This window comes from Ranitomeya imitator, chromosome 2, assembly GCF_032444005.1.
Source record: "Ranitomeya imitator isolate aRanImi1 chromosome 2, aRanImi1.pri, whole genome shotgun sequence".
Lineage (NCBI taxonomy): Eukaryota > Metazoa > Chordata > Amphibia > Anura > Dendrobatidae > Ranitomeya > Ranitomeya imitator.
The window spans coordinates 447503890-447524447 of record NC_091283.1 but is presented as its reverse complement, the minus strand read 5'-3'; the positions used below and the strand labels follow the sequence as shown (position 1 = coordinate 447524447).

General features: G+C 47.3%; 1 long non-coding RNA gene across 4 annotated transcripts in view; it reads right to left on the bottom strand.

Annotated features, from left to right (window-relative positions):
* LOC138664379 (uncharacterized) overlaps positions 1–11438 on the bottom strand; it is a 37274-nt gene extending 25836 nt beyond the window's left edge. For all 4 annotated transcript variants that reach the window (XR_011318336.1, XR_011318333.1, XR_011318334.1 and 1 more), the window contains exon 1: positions 11392–11438. This is a non-coding gene — a long non-coding RNA (uncharacterized lncRNA). The remainder of the gene's footprint in view (positions 1–11391) is intronic.
* Positions 11439–20558: the final 9120 nt, after the last annotated feature.

Sequence of the window (20558 nt, the reverse complement as noted above, 5' to 3'; positions counted from 1 at the left end):
AAAGAATCGGGAGTCTAGAATCCATATATACTTTATTTATTCAAATGTAAGAATAATACAATTAATAAATAATAGTAAGAAAGAACAAAAATAATAGGCAGTATATGGAGAAAACACCAAACAAAAGTTCAAAATTGGTGTGAAAATGTCACTGAACCACTTCACAACTAAATATATATAGTTTTGGTAAATGGTATTATCATTTTTTCGACGAAATTCGGCAGGAGCTTGAAGAGCAACGTCACTGGGCCCGCCTCCACGCAGTAGAAACTTGCTGTGAGGTAAAAATTCAAAAATCACACCAAAATGGCGGGCGGAGTGTGTCACAGTACGGCACGTTTCTGATTGGTTGCCGCCTGCTGCGAGCGACCAATCAGACACTGGACACTGTTGACGTCACTTATCTCCGGACATTAGCTCCGGACATTATCTCCGGATATTAGCTCCGGACAAAGCCACGGAAGTTGGCACAAATTGCAGGAAGTAGTATTCTAGGCAATTATATATTAGATATATGTCAGTAGACACATATATGTATATATATTAATATTTTTTCCAGCGCTATACAGCTTGAAAGCCGGTAATTCATCCAGATTCATCCAGATGTGCCTTTTCTGGGGTGGCTGGGGGCAGATGTTTTTAGCTAGGGGGGGGCCAATAACCGTGGACCCTCTCCAGGCTATTAATATCTGCCCTCAGTCACTGGCTTTACTACTCTGGCGGAGAAAATTGTGCGGGAGCCCACGCCAATTTTTTACGCCATTTAACCCTTTAATTTAGTAGATAGAACGGCCAAATTTTGCAGATACACACTACTGACATTAGTAGTGTGGAATCTGCAAAAAAAAAATGGAGAGAAGACATGGTTTACTGTATGTAAACCATGTCTCAAATCATGTCGGGTTTAGGAAGGAGAAAGAAAAAGCCGGTAATTGAATTACCGGCTTTCAAGCTGTATAGCGCTGGAAAAAATATTAATATATATACATATATGTGTCTCACTGACATATATATATATATACCTATTCTATGTGTACACATTTATTCTACCTATTGGACTGGAAGCTGTCAGTGTGATTTTACTGTACACCGCACTGAATTACCGGCTTTTCTCTCTAACACCGCTGCGTATTTCTTGCAAGTCACACTGCTTGTCCGTGTGTAATCCGTATTTTTCACGCTTCCATAGACTTTCATTGGCGTATTTCTTGCGCAGTACGGTGACAAACACAGCATGCTGCGATTTTGTACGGCCGTAGAAAGCCGTATTATACGGATCAGTTTAATACGGCAGATAGGAGCAGGGGCATAGAGAATAATTGTGCCGTATGTTTTGCGAGTTTTACGGACGTAGTTTCTGCACTCTTACATCCGTAAAACTCGCAAGTGTGACGGCGGCCTTAGGGAATGTGCACACTTTGCGGAAAGGTGTGCTGATTTTTCTGAACTGATTTTGGTAAATCCGCAGGAAATCCGCACTGCGGATTTACTGCGGGATTACCACGAATTTACCGCAGTTCTTTCACGGTTTTTGTGCGGATTGCACCTGCGGTTTTACACCTGCGGATTCCTATAATGGAGCAGGTGTAAACTGCTGCGGAATCCGCACAAAGAATTGACATGCTGCAGAATAAACAATGCAGCGTTTCCGCATGTTTTTTCTGCAGCATGTGCACTGTGGATTTTGTTTTCCATAGGTTTACATGGTAGTGTAAACTCATGGAAAACTGCTGCAAATCTGCAGCAAAATCCGCAACGTGTGCACATAGCCTCGCACGTTTTCCCTTAAGCCACTCTAGTGTTGCTTTAGAAGTATGTTTGGGTCATTGTCTTGTTGGAAGGTGAACCTCCATCCCAGTCTCAAATTACTGACAGACTGAAACGCTGCCACCGTCATGTTTCACTGTAAGGATGGTGTTCTTGGGGTGATGAACTGTCTTGGTTTGGCACCAGACATAGTGTTTATCTTGGTAGCCACAAAGTTACATTTTGCGCTCATTTGACCAAAGCATCTTCCTCCATACATTTGGGGAGTCTTCCACGTGTCTTTCGGCAAACTCAAAATAAGCCTTACAATTTTTATGTATAAGTAAAGGCTTTTTTTGCCCACTCTTGCATAAAGGCCACCTCTACTAAGTTATTGTGGTCGTATGGACAGATACTCCAGTCTCTGCTTGTGAACTCTGCAGCTCTTCCACAGTTACCTTTGGTCTCTGTGCTGCCAATCAGTAATGGCCGGAGCTGGAGTCGCCCCTCCCCCCCCCGCGGTGTAAGGGTAGGCCCATCATGACCGTGGGATGGAGGGAGGGGTTAATAATCAAGAGGAGGGAACTGGGGGAACTGTGAGTTTAACCAGGCAGTGGGGGGTGTGGCCTGGTCAGTTCCCGCTCTCTGGGCAACAAGTGGACATCTACCATGGCCACTGTGGACGGAATCCTGGAGAGCCTGAGGGCCGCGGCAGCAGCGCACCCTCCAGGCTGGCTGGAGCAGCAGGTGGCAGGAATTATCGGGAGCGGAGGGTCGGCGGTGACAGCAGCAGTGACGGCGGCGGCGTCTCCGGTGAGGCGTGCGCGTCGGACCAGGCCTCCGGATCGCCTGTCGCCCGACTCAGCTCCCCGGGCCCCCCGTCGGCGCAGGAGCCCCTCCAAGGACCCTCCAGGCCGGGTGCCTTTAAATAGTGGCGCCAGCAGGCCCTGGCCTGGGAGGAATCCTACTGCCAGGCGGGGTCCGGCGGCTGCAAGGCCTTCACCTCGCGGCAATGTGGGGGCGGAGCCAGCGCGAGCCGGGCAGCGTCTGAGGCCTAATACATCGCGGGGCCGCGGCGGTGATGCTCCTGCCGCGCGGCCTGCCTCTGCCTCACCTGCAGCAGGACGGGGAAGAGGAGCGGTTGCGGGCGGCCCTGTAGGTCCGGGTGCAGGGCTGGCCCCGGTCGCCACAGCGGGGTTTGCCCCTGCAGCCGGGGGGATGGACACAGCTGCGGCCTCACCCAGTGTGGACGGGGGTTCGGCCGTTTGGGCAGCAGATCAGCGCCAGCCATCTGGGATGCAACAGGCAGGGCTTCCTTCACCTCGGGCCGCGTCATCACAGCAAGATTCAGCGCAGACCCCCCTGTGGCAGTTGCCTCCGGATGCGATAGACCTCCACGGACAGCGGCGTCTGGATCTTGAGACTCCGGCTGGGGGGATCACAGCTCCCTTGCAGCCTGGTGAGTGTTTGTCCATGTCTTTAATACCTGTACAGGGTTTGCCTTCTACTGTGCGTGTGGGGGCACAGGGGGGTTCGGTGACGGGTTTTGGGGTTAGTGGTGTTGACGGGTCTGATGTGAGGGGTGTCGGGGCGGTGTTAGCGAATGTGAAGGATTTGTTGGTGCGTTTGGAGAGGGGAATGAGTGATCAACGGCATTTGGCGGCGTGGATGGGGTCGCAGAGGGTCACAGGTTTAAATGAGGTGGCGTCGGGCCCTTGGGCGCCGGTTTCGGTGCAAACGGAGAAGGAGAAGGAGTGTCGGATCCATTTAGATGATAGGGCTCATGGGGAGGTCTATGTATGTTTTGAGGGCCTTTGGGGGCGCATCTTAAGAAGGAGGTAAAAGAAAAAATCAAGAAGGATGAGTATGTGGAAAATTTTTTTCGCTGCTCCCGTTAGAAAAATTTAACTTGGACAAAGGGAAGAAGGAGGATAGCAAGAAGGAGGAGGAGGAGAAACGGAGGTGGCGTTTGATTCCTCAGACTTTCATAAATTGGCTGCAGGCATTTGCTATTTTGGCGAGTGTAATTGGGGAGAAGGCGCCAGAGAATTGTTTGGGCCTGTTTTGCTACATGGACTCTATTGGAGAGGCGCATAGGGTTTATGGTATAGTCTTGGTTGAGGTACGACGAGCAATTTCGGCAGCGGAAGGCTATACGTCCAACTCTTCGCTGTGATCAGAAGGATATTGGGCTTTGGCTGCGAGTGATGGAGCAGTATAAGTTTGGTCATTCCTTTCAAGGGGGGGCCGGTAGTTCCGGTCAGAGTAGTCAATCCAGTTCGGCGGGGGCGGCAGGACAGTCCAGTCAGGCGGGGGGTCACAAAGCGGGTTTGTGTTGGCAGTTCAACAACGGACAATGCAAGTTCGGGGTTAACTGCAAATTCAAGCACTTGTGTTCACACTGCAGTGGCTCTTCCCATGGGGCCTCAAAATACTTTAAAAAAGCGAAGTCCAAGTCAGGGGCTGGGAATTCTCAAGGGGGTGACGCCAGTGAGGCTGGAAAAGATGGTCCCCTTTCTAAATAGATACCCTCGGAAGGAGGCGGCAGATGTGCTACATCAAGGCTTTCGGGATGGTTTTGTTATTCCGGCCCCTACGTTTGTGGTTCCTCGGACGCTTAAAAATTTGAGGTCGGCGGTGTTACACGGGGAGGTGGTGTCAGAGAAGTTGAAGAAGGAGGTCGCGTTGGGAAGGATGGCTGGCCCCTTTTCGTCCCCTCCGTTTGAGGATCTTGTGGATTCACCTCTAGGCGTGGTTCCCAAGAAGGAAGCGGGTAAATTCCGTCTGATACACCACTTGTCTTACCCGCGTGGGTTGTCCGTTAACGACGGTATTGCGCCTGAGCTTTGCTCGGTGGTTTACGCATCATTTGATGAAGCTGTTGCTTGGGTTTGCAAGTTCGGTCGTGGGGCCATGTTGGCCAAAACGGATATTGAAGCGGCGTTCCGGCTGTTACCGGTTCATCCTGATAGTGTTAAGCTTTTGGGTTGTTTTTGGAATGGGGTTTTTTTCGTAGATAGGTGTCTACCTATGGGTTGTTCCCTATCATGCGCTTTGTTTGAGATGTTTAGTTCGTTTTTGGAGTGGGCGGTCAAGGGTGTTTCCGATTGTGATTCGGTGATACACTACCTGGACGATTTCCTATGTGTGGGCCCGGCCGGGTCAGATCGTTGCTCTCGCCTCTTACGGGCTGTCGAATGGGTGTGTGATCGTATTGGGGTTCCCCTGGCCCCCGGTAAGACGGAAGGGCCGTGTACGTGTTTCAGTTTTCTGGGGATTGTCATTGATACGGTCGGATGGGAGTTCAGGCTTCCCGTAGACAAGATTAAAGGGTTGAGGGAAGACTTGGCCCGGGCGCGGCGTGTAAAAAAATTGACTTTGCGGGAATTGCAGTCGTTGCTGGGTAAACTCAACTTCGTGTGTCGGGTGATGCCGATGGGGAGAGTTTTTTCCAGGAGGTTGGCGAGTGCTACGGCCGGAGTCCGTGCACCGCACCACTTCATTCGTTTGTCAGCGGAGCTGAAAGAAGATTTGGCGGTTTGGAGTTCCTTTTTGGGATCCTACAATTGTCGTTCCTTGTTTATGGAGGAGGCGGTCAACAATGATTATTTGGATTTGTTTACGGACGCGGCGGGGGGCAGTGGTTTTGGGGCTTACTTCAATGTGCTGCACCCTGGCCGGCGGAGTGGGTTTCATCAGGGCTGGTCCGTAACATTGCGCTATTGGAAATTTTTCCTATCCTGGTGGCGGTTCATTTGTGGGAGCAGCAATTTCGCAACAGGCGCATTCGCTTTAATTGTGATAACATGGGGGTGGTGTGTGCGGTGAATGGACTTACTGCTTCATCACCGCCTGTGGTTCGGGTTCTCAGACGATTGGTCCTATCGTGTTTGGAGTTGAATTCGCAGGTTACTGCGACGCATGTGCCTGGGGCGAGGAATTCAATAGCTGATTCTCTTTCTCGTTTCCAGTTCGAGCGTTTCTGGTCTTTGGCTCCGGAGGCAGAAACCATCGGTTTGGATTGCCCAGCGGACCTTTGGCTCGTGGCATCGGGGACGCTGAAGATCTGATAAGGTCGTCGTTGGCTCCCAAAACATGGGAGGCTTATCAGATGGTTTGGTCTTCTTGGGAAGGGGTCTTGGCATCCTGCCCGGGTGGAGGCAATGCCGATGATCAGGTGGGGATTTTGTTGTCCTGGATTAGCCGTGGTTTTTCTGAGGGTTGCTCGTGGGCGAAGGTTTCACGCTTGCTGGCTGCTTCGGCGTTTGGTTTCAAATTGAGAGGACAGTGTGATTTGTCTAAAGCTTTCCTGGTGAGGCAAGCGGTAAAAGGTTTCCGGAGACAATATGGTAGGTTGGATTCTCGGCGTCCCGTGTCTTTCGCGATGTTGGAACGATTGGGTGAGATTTTGGGGGACTGTTGTGGGTCACTGTTTGAGCAACGTCTTTTCAGTTTGGCTTTCTCGTTTGCATATTTCAGTGCAATGAGAATTAGTGAACTGGTGTCTCCTAATAAGAATACAGCTGGGGGAATTTTGGCAAGGGATGTTCTCTTGTCTGAAGGGCTTGTGGAGTTCTGGTTGCGTCGATCCAAGACGGATCAGGTGGGGCGCGGTAGAAAAATTAAGCTGGGTGCGGTAGTTGGTTCACTGATGTGCCCAGTTAGTTGTTTGAAAGGTTTTTGGGGGTTAGGGCCTCGCAGGGAGGGATCTTTACTTTGTCATGAGGACGGTTCTGCTTTGTCAAGATATCAGTTCCAGACGATTTTCAAGAGAGCGCTTGATGTGTTGGGGTTGGATGATTCGCGTTTTACTCCTCATTCCTTTCGGATTGGGGCGGCTACGGATGCGGCTGCTGGAGGTTTGGATTCGGAGGCCATCAAGCGTATTGGGAGATGGAAGTCGAATAGATATCGCAGTTATGTTAGGTGTTAAGTGAGGGTGCGTGGTTTAGTCTTGAAGAGGTTCGTTTTGAAAAATGGCGGTTTTTTTAGTTGGTGGATTTACCTTTGTGTTTGTATTTTTTAGGTTCCTTATCGTTTTTGGTGTGGATTTTCGGCCATTCCTATGTGCATTGGGGAGCACGGCGCGCTGACGTACGGTCGGATGGTAGACAACTTGGTTTCGATCGGTCGGTAGCAGTGGTCCGGTGGATTGGCTTTAGAGGTTTGGCCTGGAACAGGGTGCTGATGGAGATCAATGCTGCGGTAATTTTGGATAGGTCACCGGATATTGTGGTGCTACACGTGGGAGGTAATGATTTGGGGACGCGCCCATTTAGAGAACTAATTAAGGATATCAAGCAGGACTTGTTGCGGTTGTGGCGGTTATATCCGGGGATATCTGTGGTCTGGTCGGAGATTGTACCGCGAAAACGGTGGAGGAATATGCGGTCCTTGGAAAAAATTAATAAGGCCAGGATCAAGGTCAACAGAGCGGTGTCCGCGTTTGTGGCCAGGAATGGTGGAGTTGCCGTGAGGCATTTCGAGTTGGAAAAAGGTGACGGGGCGTTCTGGCTGGCAGACGGTGTGCATCTGAATGCCGTTCGGATTGATTTTTGGGCGCTTGGGCTGCAGGAAGGTGTGGAGAAGGCCATAGCGTTTCGGGGTGGTGGGGTCTCGGGTCTTTAAGGTATTCAAAGTCCCTCATTGTGGTGGCTGGGGGGAGTCCTTGGAGTTGATGGAAATTGGGTTGGGGGGATTCATTGGCTTATGGCTCCCCGGTATTTTGTGTTAAAACTGGTTTTGGATCTGGTGACTTGGGGGGTTCCGGCTGGGGTGGTCGGTTCCCCGGGAATTGTAACGTGAACAGGGAACCCGCTGGGGTTTTGGTGCTCCTGAGCCAGGCGGTATCGGCTGGGAGTAATTTTGTTTTGGTAACAGTTCACGTTATGCTGTGTTTTGATCACCAGATCCATGGGAGCTCCAAGGACCCCTCCTAGTTTAAAGTTATTGGATGTTACAATTTATTATGTTTGTTTGTATTTAAATAAAAAGGCTGCTGTGGCCGACATTATTCCAAAAGAATATGTAGTTGGAGTCTTTATTTAGGGGTAATAGGGCATGGGTCATGGGGGGTTATCAAGGGTGAGGGGTGGTTCTGTTCACCTACCCCAACTGCTCGACATTACCAGGGTCAAGTAATGGCCGGAGCTGGAGCCGCCCCTACCCCCCGCAGCATAAGGGTAGGCCCATCATGACCGTGGGATGGAGGGAGGGGTTAATAATCAAGAGGAGGGAACTGAGGGAACTGTGAGTTTAACCAGGCAGTGGGGTGTGTGGCCTGGTCAGTTTCTGCTCTCTGGGCAACAAGTGTCCCGCCCTCCCACCCTAATTGTTTTGGTTTAGAGGGTGTTTTTTCTTTCACCCTTAGGGTGGTTTTTTAGGTAACATGGGTCATTGTGGCCGTGGTGGCTGGGGAGAGTCCTTGGAGTTGATGGAAATTGGGTTGGGGGGATTCATTGGCTTATGGCTCCCCGGTATTTTGTGTTAAAACTGGTTTTGGATCTGGTGACTTGGGGGGTTCCGGCGGGGGTGGTCGGTTCCCTGGGAATTGTAACGTGAACAGGGAACCCGCTGGGGTTTTGGTGCTCCTGAGCCAGGCGGTATCGGCTGGGAGTAATTTGGTTTTGGTAACAGTTCACGTTATGCTGTGTTTTGATCACCAGATCCATGGGAGCTCCAAGGACCCCTCCTAGTTTAAAGTTATTGGATGTTACAATTTATTATGTTTGTTTGTATTTAAATAAAAAGGCTGCTGTTGCCAACATTATTCCAAAAGAATATGTAGTTGGAGTCTTTATTTAGGGGTAATAGGGCATGGGTCATGGGGGGTTATCAAGGGTGAGGAGTGGTTCTGTTCACCTACCCCAACTGCTCGACATTACCAGGGTCATGATAAATGCTCTCCTTTTCAGGGCTGAGAGTTTTGATGGCGGCCCTCTCTTGGCAGGTTTGTTGTGGTACCATGTTCTTTCCATTTGATGGGCTCTGGGGGATCATCAGTTATTGGGATTTTTTTATAACCCAATCTTGACTTGTCTTCTCAACTACTTTGTCTCTGACATGTTTGGAGATCTCCTTGGTCTTCATGGTGTTTGGTTAGTGATGCTTCTTACTTAATGGTGTTGCAGCCTCTGTGGCCTTTCAGAAAATGTATATACTGATAGACCATGGAAAACTTTGATTACACACAGGACATCTTTTCATTAAGCATGTGACTTATGAAGGCAATTGCTTGCACCAGAAATTTTCAGGGGCTTCATAGCAAAAGGGGTGAATACATATGCACGTGTACAGATTTAGTTATTTGACCCCATAAAATTAATTTAAGCCTACAATTGTGATTACTAAAATATTTAGACAGAATTTGTAATGTCACAAAATAGGTAAAAAACCAAGGGGGTGATTACTTTTGCAAGCTACTAAGTTTTTTTAATTAGTTTAACCCCTTTCTGCCATTGGACATACTATTCCGTCCATGTGGGGTGGGCCCTACTTCCCAAGGACGGAATAGCACGTCCAGTGCGATCAGCCGCCCTCACGGGGGGATGCGTCCGATCGCGGCCGGCTGTCAGCTGACTATCACGGCTGTCACGGACCACCCCCGGCACCTTAACCCCCGGCACACTGCGATCAAACATGATCGCAGTGTTCCATCGGTATAGGGAAGCATCGCGCAGGGAGGGGGCTCCCTGCGTGCTTCCCGGAGACCCTCGGAGCAACGCGATGTGATTGCGTTGCTGCGAGGGTCTCTTACCTCCTCCCTGCAGCAGGCCACGGGGCTGCATCCGGGTCCTGCAGGGAGGTGGCTTCACAGCACCTGCTCAGAGCAGGCGCCGGGAAGCCTCCCTGATGTGCACGTCAGATCGCTGATCTGACACAGTGCACAGCAAAGTGTCAGATCAGCGATCTGTCACTTTACTGTGATGTCCCCCCATAAATAATAATAAAATAAATAATAAAAAAAAATATTGTTCCAATAAATACATTCCTTTATCTAAATAATAATAAAAAGCAATAAAAGTACACATATTTAGTATCGCCGCGTCTGTAATGACCCAACCTATAAAACGGTCTCACTAGTTAACCAATTCAGTGAACACCGTAAAAAAAAAAACGAGGCAAAAAACAACGCTTTATTACCGTATCATACCGCCGAACAAAAAGTGGAATAACACGCGATCAAAAAGACGGATATAAATAATCATTGTACCGCTGAAAATGTTATCTTGTCCCGCAAAAAAGATGAGCCGCCATACAGCATCATCAGCAAAAAAATAAAAAAGTTATAGTCCTCAGAATAAAGCGATGCAAAAATAATTATTTTTTTCTATAAAATAGTTTTTATCATATAAAAGCGCCAAAACATAAAAAATGATAGAAATGAGGTATCGCTGTAATCGTACTGACCCGAAGAATAAAACTGCTTCATCCATTTTACCATTATCCTAATAGCCAGTTTCCTATTCCACACTGATGAGGGGCAAATACCCTGAAACAGCTGTCTGTGGATGAATACCATGTTTTGGCATAGGTGGTTTTCCTTTTTGGATGCTGCCCTTCCTGTGGTTGTTCCTTCCCGGTGAAAGACCTGGCTATTTATTGCTTGCGTTGAGAAACACGTGATGGTGTCTCCGCGGCTTTTCTACATGCATTTGCATATTTCCCATAAGGGATGGGAGCAGTGTTCTGGATCACTGCGTTGAGAAACACGTGATGGTGTCTCCGTGGTGTTGGATGTTTTGATCTCCCCGAGGTCATTCATCCTAATGTTTAGTATCCATTTTACCGAACGTGGAACGGTACAAACGCCCCCCCCCCCCAAAAGAAATTCATGAATAGCTGATTTTTGGTCATTCTGCCTCATAAAAATCGGAATAAAAAGCGATCAAAAAATGTTACGTGCCCGAAAATTTTACCAATAAAAACGTCGCAAACAAAAAACACAGAGCACACTACTATGCTATATGGAAATAGATTCTAATCGGGGTGCAAAGAAGTGGCCAATACAATGTGACTCAAAAAAGAAGAAAATGACAGCCACTTATATACATGCACACCACGGATATATAAGATGACAAGCCAAAATATAAAGACAGGAAATTTATTGGCAAACCACAACAACAAAACAACATTAAAACATAATTAAAAGCAATAGCACATGAAGAAACTTGGTCCATATACAAATATTACATATAGTATACAGATGCACATTTACAAGCCCACACACATATGTATATAATTAGGAACATACCCTCTGGCTCATGGGACTATGGACAGAATCAGCTAGAACCTAAACACCTGTAAAACGCACAGATCCCCAGTAAAGGAAAATATGCACAGGGAAGGTGAAAACTTCCCCAATAGTAGTATCTAAATACAAACCACCTGGGTACCACCGGTGGAAAAATATGGAGAAAACTCCACGAATGCAGATAAAGCACCGGCAAGGTTTATAACATAGCCAAAGTACTTGCCAACAATAGAACCAAAAGTTGTGACATTACCCACAAAGAATGAAAGGGAACAACGTCCCCGTGTGCAAGAGACACGGCCCCACGCGTATCGCCCTCCAAATAGGGCTTCATGAGGGAAAGTTGTGGTTTGAGGGCTGGAACCTGTATAAATAGCCAAAATGTGACCGACCTGATAGAGATCCGGTGAGTGTGGACCCAGCCAGGGCGGAAGTGCGGCACATAGTCCACTGCGCATGCGGGAAAGGTAAGCCCTGACACGGTCCGTCCCCCAGCTCCAGGAGCAGGGGAGCTAGCAAGCATGAGTGCGCATGCGCAGCTCGGCCGCACACGTAAGAAAAGAGTGCACTACAGGCAGCAAGGCAATCAGCCTCTACTGTGCAGGCACAGCCAAAATAAGCCGGTAACAAATATATTCTCCAAAGTACGAACGTCCTGAGAAGCATAAGCGCGCCAGTGACACCGGCTTGTGCCGATATAAATAAGAGCAGCATGAGCATGAGAGATAGTGCAATCAGACCAGTGGTGTACACGCAGGATACTAAGGAAGATAGACCCTGGGGTATAAAACCCATAAAAATAATCCCACCATCAGTGAGCCAAAATAAAAAAGCTCACAAGGGAATATATGTTTAAATGGGAGAGCGAAGGATAATAGTCCTTAACCCTCCCATATGACCACGCACATATAGAAACATGGTGACCCCCCCTCATATAAAGCTTTTGGGGAACGTGGTGGTGCCAATGGATTGCTAGAAGGAAAATAAAGATGGGGAGAACATGGCCCTGAAATATGGTAAAAGGCGGACCAGCCACAAACCACCCACATAAACATGCATACCACATTCAACCCCCAGGGGCATCATACCACATCCATCATGTATAATTCAATAGGACAGCAATAGTCATATTTAGAAAGCAGAAGGACCAGAATAGACCCCCACGTAGTCATGATTTTATTGAAAATCAAAATATCGCATACATCAAGATAAGTAAAAAATCTTAACAACATAAGCAAATTACATATTCTAATAATTGCACAGCACCCATTATAAGGCCTACAGAAAAAAGTGCGAAAACCCGAACATGCAAAGTATAAGGGCCCCATAAAAATACATTAATACAAGGGCTTAGAAACCATGAGCCCATGGAAAAAGCCATGGAACCCCACAGTCAGATATGGTACCATTGAGGGTGAATTATATGTTATGCCGCATCCAAGTATATGATGTAATATGGGTCATCCATGGACCTACATTAATGTGTGCCGGGGCAAAAAGCCCCATGAGCCAGACCTAAGAACAATAATGAGCTCAATATGAGTGCCAAGCCGAACGTGCAGAAGTCCATCCCCACTAGAAGCCCTATGGAAGAAAACCATACTACGGGTAAATACACCAATGAGTCCAATCCATCCTGTAATGCCAAGGTAGTGTCCTGTAATGTCCCTGGACCTGTAAGATGATGGAAAGTATGTTGGCCTGAAGCGGCTCTCATCCTCCAGAACCAGACAGGTATCAGTCACATAGCTCAGTAAGCCACAGGATCAATGAAAGGAGGCCAATGTAATATCTCCACAAGAGTCCACAAGTCCAAATCAACACGAAAATGCAATCACGATAGTTGTCCCAGGACCATGTTGAGTACCACCTAAAAGGAGGGAAGAAAAAGAAAGGGGGTGGGTGGATAAACCCCAAAAAACGGTAAACAACAATTCCTCATTGAGTCCCGCCAGGGCTGCCGAACCCAAATTTAAAATCAATTGGGCCTCAGTCCTGAGTAGCTGGGGCTTAATAGGACCGCCCCTGTTAGAAAAATGGATCCTATCCAACCCCACTACTTGTGTGTTTGACACACGACTTGAATGATGAGCCAAGAAATGGGTTGCCACAGGAGTGAGCGCTCTGCCCTTGGCTAGGTCATTGGAGGCTAGGTGAATCATCGAGAAGTGCTTCTGCACCCTGCGCCGCAGCTCCTGAGTGGTTTGGCCGACATATACAAGTCGGCAGGGGCAGATAAGCGCATAGATGACGCAGGTAGTCTTACAATTGATGTAGGACTGTAATTTATGCCGTCTGCCATCCAGGGGATTGATGAAGAAATTCCTAGTCACCACCATGTGGGAACAGATATTACAGTTTCCACATGCAAAAGAACCATTGAGCCTTATCCCCTGGCTTGTCCTAGTGGACTGTCTCACATAGTGACTTCTGGTGAGGAGGTCCCTAAAATTCGGGGCTCTCCTAGCAGTGAGCAGAGGACGTTCACCCACCACTTTTGAGGTACTGAGGTCAGTAGTTAAAATCCCCCACCGGATCTCTATCACGTCGGTCACATTTTGGCTATTTATACAGGTTCCAGTCCTCAAACCACAACTAACCCTGACAAAGCCCTATTTGGAGGGCGATACGCGTGGGGCCGTGTCTCTTGGTCCCTGTCGGCTTGCACACAGGGATGTTGTTCCCTTTCATTCTTTGTGGGTAATGTCACAACTTTTGGTTCTATTGTGGGCAAGTACTTTGGCTATGTTATAAACCTTGCCGGTGCTTTATCTGCATTCATGGAGTTTTCTCCATATTTTTCCACTGGTGGTATCCAGGTGGTTTGTATTTAGATACTACTATTAGGGCAGTTTCCACCTTCCCTGTGCATATTTTCCTTTACTGGGGATCTGTGCGTTTTACAGGTGTTAAGGTTCTAGCTGATTCTGTCCACAGTCCCATGAGCCAGAGGGTATGTTCCTAATTATATACATATGTGTGCGGGCTTGTAAATGTGCATCTGTATACTATATGTAATATTTGTATATGAACCAAGTTTCTTCATGTGCTATTGCTTTTAATTATGTTTTAATGTTTTTTGTTGTTGTGGTTTGCCAATAAATTTCCTGTCTTTATATTTTGACTATTGTCATCTTATATATCCGTGGTGTGCATGTATATAAGTGGCTGTCTTTTTCTTCTCTTTTGAGTCACCAATAAAAACGTCAACTCGTCCCGCAAAAAAAAATACCTCACATGACTCAGTGGACCAACATATGGAAAAATTATAGCTCTCAAAATGTGGTAGCGCAAAAAATATTTTTTGCAATAAAAAGCGTCTTTTAGTGTGTGACGGTTGCCAATCATAAAAATCCGCTAGAAAACCCGCTATAAATAGTAAATCAAACCCCCCTTCATCACCCCCTTATAGTTAGGGAAAAATTAAAAAATTAAAAAAATGCATTTATTTCCATTTTCCCATTAGGGTTAGTGCTAGAGTTAGGGCTAGGGTTAGGGTTGGGGCTAGGGTTAGGTCTACAGTTAGGGTTGGGGCTAAAGTTAGGGTTAGGGTTGGGGCTAAAGTTAGGGTTAGGGTTTGGATTACATTTACGGTTGGGAATAGGGTTGGGATTAGGGTTAGGGGTGTGTTTGGATTAGGGTTTCAGTTATAATTGGGGGGTTTCCACTGTTTAGGCACATCAGGGGCTCTCCAAACATGACATGGCGTCCGATCTCAATTCCAGCCAATTCTGCGTTGAAAAAGCAAAACAGTGCTCCTTCCCTTCTGAGCTCTCCCGTGCGCCCAAACAGTGGGTTACCCCAACATATGGGGTATCAGCGTACTCAGGACACATTGGACAACAACTTTTGGGGTCCAATTTCTCCTGTTACCCTTGTGAAAATAAAAACTTGGGGGCTAAAAAATCTCTTTTGTGGAAAAAAAAGTATTTTTTATTTTCACGACTCTGCATTATAAACTTCTGTGAAGCACATGGGCATTCAAAGTTCTCACCACACATCTAGATAAGTTCCTTGGGGGGTCTAGTTTCCAAAATGGTGTCACTTGTGGGAGGTTTCTACTGTTTAGGTACATCAGGGGCTCTGCAAACGCAACATAACGCCCGCAGACCATTCTATCAAAGTCTGCATTCCAAAACGGCGCTCCTTCCCTTCCGAGCTCTGCCGTGCGCCCAAACAGTGGTCCCCCCACACATGGGGTACCAGCATACTCAGAACAAATTGGACAACAACTGATGGGGTCCAATTTCTCACGTTACCCTTGTGAAAGTTAAAAACTTGGGGGCTAAAAATCTCTTTTGTGGAAAACAAAATATTTTTTATTTTCACGACTCTGCATTATAAACTTCTGTGAAGCACTTGGGCATTCAAAGTTCTCACCACACATCTAGATAAGTTCCTTGGGGGGGTCTAGTTTCCAAAATGGTGTCACTTGTGGGGGGTTTCTACTGTTTAGGTACATCAGGGGCTCTGCAAACACAACATAACGCCCGCAGACCATTCTATCAAAGTCTGCATTCCAAAACGGCGCTCCTCCCTTCCGAGCTCTCTCATGCGCCCAAACGGTGGTTCCCCCACACATATTGGGTATCAGTGTACTCGGGACAAATTGGACAACAACTTTTGGGGTCCAATTTCTCCTGTTACCTTTGGGAAAATACAAAACTTGGGGCTAAAAAATAATTTTTGTGGGAAAAAAAAGAATTTTTATTTTCACGGCTCTGCGTTATAAACTGTAGTGAAACACTTGGGGGTTCAAAGCTCTCACAACACATCTAGATGAGTTCCTTGGGGGGTCTACTTTCCAAAATGGTGTCACTTGTGGGGGGTTTCAATGTTTAGGTATATCAGTGGCTCTCCAAACGCAACATGGCTGTTGTGAATTCTGCTCTTGGGCTCCCTCCGGTGGTTGTAAGTGGCACTTTTGTGAGTTCTGCTCTTGGGCTCCCTCTTGTGGTTTCAAGTGGTATGGCTGCTCCTTGGAGTTAGCTGTCATCAGCTGCCTCCACTTATCGTCTCTTCTGCTCTGCTATGTAGGCCTGGCTCTTTCCTTCAGCCAGTGGCACTTGTAAATGGTTCCTGGTTGGATTCACATCTCTTTAGATTTCCCTGTTATCCTGACCAGTTCAGCAAAGCTAAGTTTTTGCTTGCTCTTTTCTGTCCATAGATTGTGGACTTATCCGTTCTGTGCTTTCTTTGTTTGTCCAGCTTATCAGTATGAATTAATTCTGTCTTGCTGGAAGCTCTGGGAAGCAGATTTACCCTCCACATCTTTAGTCAGGTGTGGAGATTTTTGTAAACTCTGCGTGGATTTTTTGTAGTGTTTTATACTGACCGCACAGTATTCCATCCTGTCCTATCTATTTAGCTAGACTGGCCTCCTGTGCTCATCCTGGTTTCATTCTGTGTATGTCTTTTCCCTCTCCACTCACAGTCATTATTTGTGGGGGGCTAATCTATCCTTTGGGGATTTTCTCTGAGGCAAGATAGCTTTCCTGCTTCTATCTTTAAGGGTAGTTAGCTCTTAGGCTGTGACTAGATGCCTAGGGAGAGTTAGGAGCATTCCACGGCTACTTCTAGTGTTGTGTTGAGCTTAGGGACTGCGGTCAGTACAGTTACCACGTCCTTCAGAGCTCATTCCATGTTGCTCCTAAACCACCAGATCATAACACATGGCGTCCCATCGCAATTCCAGTCAATTTTGCATTGAAAAGTCAAATGGTGCTCCTTCCTGTTATGAATAGGTAATTCAGAACCACAATGGACCTTGAAGTTAAGAGCACACAAGTGACCTGACAAAAACCACAAAACATAGGACGAGCTCTGAGACGTGGGAACTCTGCTGACCGCAATCCCTAAACCTATCAAACCACACTAGAGGTAGCCGTGGATTGCGCCTAACGCTCCCTATGCAACTCGGCACAGCCTGAGAAACTAGCTAGCCCTGAAGATAGAAAAATAAGCCTACCTTGCCTCAGAGAAATTCCCCAAAGGAAAAGGCAGCCCCCCACACATAATGACTGTGAGTTAAGATGAAAATACAAACACAGAGATGAAATAGATTTAGCAAAGTGAGGCCCGACTTAATGAATATACCGAGGATAGGAAAGATAGCTTTGCGGTCAACACAAAAACCTACAAACAACCACGCAGAGGGGCAAAAAGACCCTCCGCACCGACTAACGGTACGGAGGAGCTCCCTCTGCGTCTCAGAGCTTCCAGCAAGCAAGCAAAACCCAAAAAGCAAGCTGGACAGAAAATATAGCAACAAAAGTAACACAAGCAGAACTTAGCTTATGCTGAGCAGACAGGCCACAGGAACGATCCAGGAGGAAGCAAGACCAATACTAGAACATTGACTGGAGGCCAGGATCAAAGCACTAGGTGGAGTTAAATAGAGCAGCACCTAACGACTTAACCTCATCATCTGAGGAAGGAAACTCAGAAGCCGCAGTACCCCTCGTGACCACAGGAGGGAGCTTGATCACAGAATTCACAACAGTACCCCCCCCCTTGAGGAGGGGTCACCGAACCCTCACCAGAGCCCCCAGGCCGACCAGGATGAGCCATATGAAAGGCACGAACAAGATCGGCAGCATGGACATCAGAGGCAAAGACCCAGGAATTATCCTCCTGACCATAACCCTTCCACTTAACCAGATACTGGAGTTTCCGTCTCGAAACACGAGAATCCAAAATCTTCTCCACTATATACTCCAACTCCCCCTCCAACAAAACCGGGGCAGGAGGATCAACAGATGGAACCACAGGCGCCACGTATCTCCACAACAATGACCTATGGAATACGTTATGGATGGAAAAAGAATCTGGAACGGTCAAACGAAAAGACACAGGATTAAGAACCTCAGAAATCCTATACGGACCAATGAAACGAGGCTTAAACTTAGGAGAGGAAACCTTCATAGGAATATAACGAGATGACAACCAAACCAAATCCCCAACACGAAGTCGGGGACCCACACAGCGTCTGCGATTAGCGAAACGTTGAGCCTTCTCCTGGGACAAGGTCAAATTGTCCACTACATGAGTCCAAATCCGCTGCAACCTGTCAACCACAGTATCCACACCAGGACAGTCCGAAGACTCAACCTGCCCTGAAGAGAAACGAGGATGGAACCCAGAATTGCAGAAAAACGGTGAAACCAAGGTAGCCGAGCTGGCCCGATTATTAAGGGCGAACTCAGCCAATGGCAAAAAGGACACCCAATCATCCTGATCAGCAGAAACAAAACATCTCAGATATGTTTCCAAGGTCTGATTGGTTCGTTCAGTCTGGCCATTTGTCTGAGGATGGAAAGCCGAGGAAAAAGACAAATCAATGCCCATCCTAGCACAAAAGGCTCGCCAAAACCTCGAAACAAACTGGGAACCTCTGTCAGAAACGATGTTCTCTGGAATGCCATGTAAACGAACCACATGCTGGAAGAACAATGGCACCAAATCAGAGGAGGAAGGTAATTTAGACAAGGGTACCAAATGGATCATCTTAGAGAAGCGATCACAAACTACCCAAATGACCGACATTTTTTGAGAGACGGGGAGATCCGAAATAAAATCCATAGAGATATGTGTCCAAGGCCTCTTCGGGATCGGCAAGGGCAAAAGCAACCCACTGGCACGAGAACAGCAGGGCTTAGCCCGAGCACAAATCCCACAGGACTGCACAAACGAATGCACATCCCGCGACAGAGACGGCCGCCAAAAGGATCTAGCCACCAAATCTCTGGTACAAAGATTCCAGGATGACCAGCCAACACCGAACAATGAACCTCAGAGATAACTTTATTCGTCCACCTATCAGGGACAAACAGTTTCTCTGCTGGGCAACGATCAGGTTTATTAGCCTGAAATTTTTGCAGCACCCGCCGCAAATCAGGGGAGATGGCAGACACAATTACTCCCTCTTTGAGAATACCCGCCGGCTCAGGCAAACCCGGAGAGTCGGGCACAAAACTCCTAGACAGGGCATCCGCCTTCACATTTTTAGAGCCCGGAAGAGAGAAACCACAAAGTCAAAACGGGAGAAAAACAGCGACCAACGAGCCTGTCTAGGATTCAACCGTTTGGCAGACTCAAGATAAGTCAAGTTCTTGTGATCAGTCAAGACCACCACGCGATGCTTAGCTCCTTCAAGCCAATGACGCCACTCCTCGAATGCCCACTTCATGGCCAGCAACTCTCGATTGCCAACATCATAATTTCGCTCAGCAGGCGAAAACTTCCTGGAAAAGAAGGCGCATGGCTTCATCACCGAGCAATCAGCACGTCTTTGCGACAAAACAGCCCCCACTCCAATTTCAGAAGCATCAACCTCAACCTGGAACGGAAGCGAAACATCTGGTTGACACAACATAGGGGCAGAAGAAAAACGACGCTTTAACTCTTGAAAAGCTTCCACAGCAGCAGAAGACCAATTGACCACATCAGCACCCTTCTTGGTCAAATCGGTCAATGGTTTAGCAATACTAGAAAAATTACAGATGAAGCGACGATAAAAATTAGCAAAGCCAAGGAACTTTTGCAGACTCTTCAGAGATGTTGGCTGAGTCCAATCATAAATGGCTTGGACCTTAACAGAGTCCATCTCGATGGTAGAAGGGGAAAAAATGAACCCCAAATATGAAACCTTCTGAACACCAAAGAGACACTTTGATCCCTTCACAAACAAATAATTAGCACACAGGACCTGAAACACCATTCTGACCTGCTTCACATGAGACTCCCAATCATCCGAGAAGACCAAAATATCATCCAAGTATACAATCAGGAATTTATCCAGGTACTCTCGGAAGATGTTATGCATAAAGGACTGAAATACTGATGGAGCATTGGCAAGTCCGAATGGCATAACTAGGTACTCAAAATGGCCCTCGGGCGTATTAAATGCAGTTTTCCATTCATCGCCCCATTTAATACGCACAAGATTATATGCACCACGAAGATCTATCTTGGTGAACCAACTAGCCCCCTTAATCCGAGCAAACAAATCAGATAGCAGCGGCAAGGGGTACTGAAATTTGACCGTGATTTTATTTAGAAGGCGGTAATCAATACAAGGTCTCAGCGAACCATCCTTCTTGGCCACAAAAAAGAACCCTGCTCCCAATGGCGATGACGACGGCCGAATATGACCCTTCTCCAAGGATTCTTTTACGTAACTCCGCATAGCGGCGTGCTCAGGTACAGATAAATTAAACAGTCGACCCTTAGGAAACTTACTACCAGGAATCAACTCGATAGCACAATCACAATCCCTATGCGGAGGTAGGGCATTGGACTTGGGCTCATCGAATACATCCCGGTAATCAGACAAGAACTCTGGGACCTCAGAAGGGGTGGATGATGAGATAGACAGAAATGGAACATCACCATGTACCCCCTGACAACCCCAGCTGGACACAGACATTGATTTCCAATCTAATACTGGGTTATGGACTTGTAGCCATGGCAACCCCAACACGACCACATCATGCAGATTTTGAAACACCAGAAAGCGAATATCCTCCTGGTGCGCAGGAGCCATGCACATGGTCAGCTG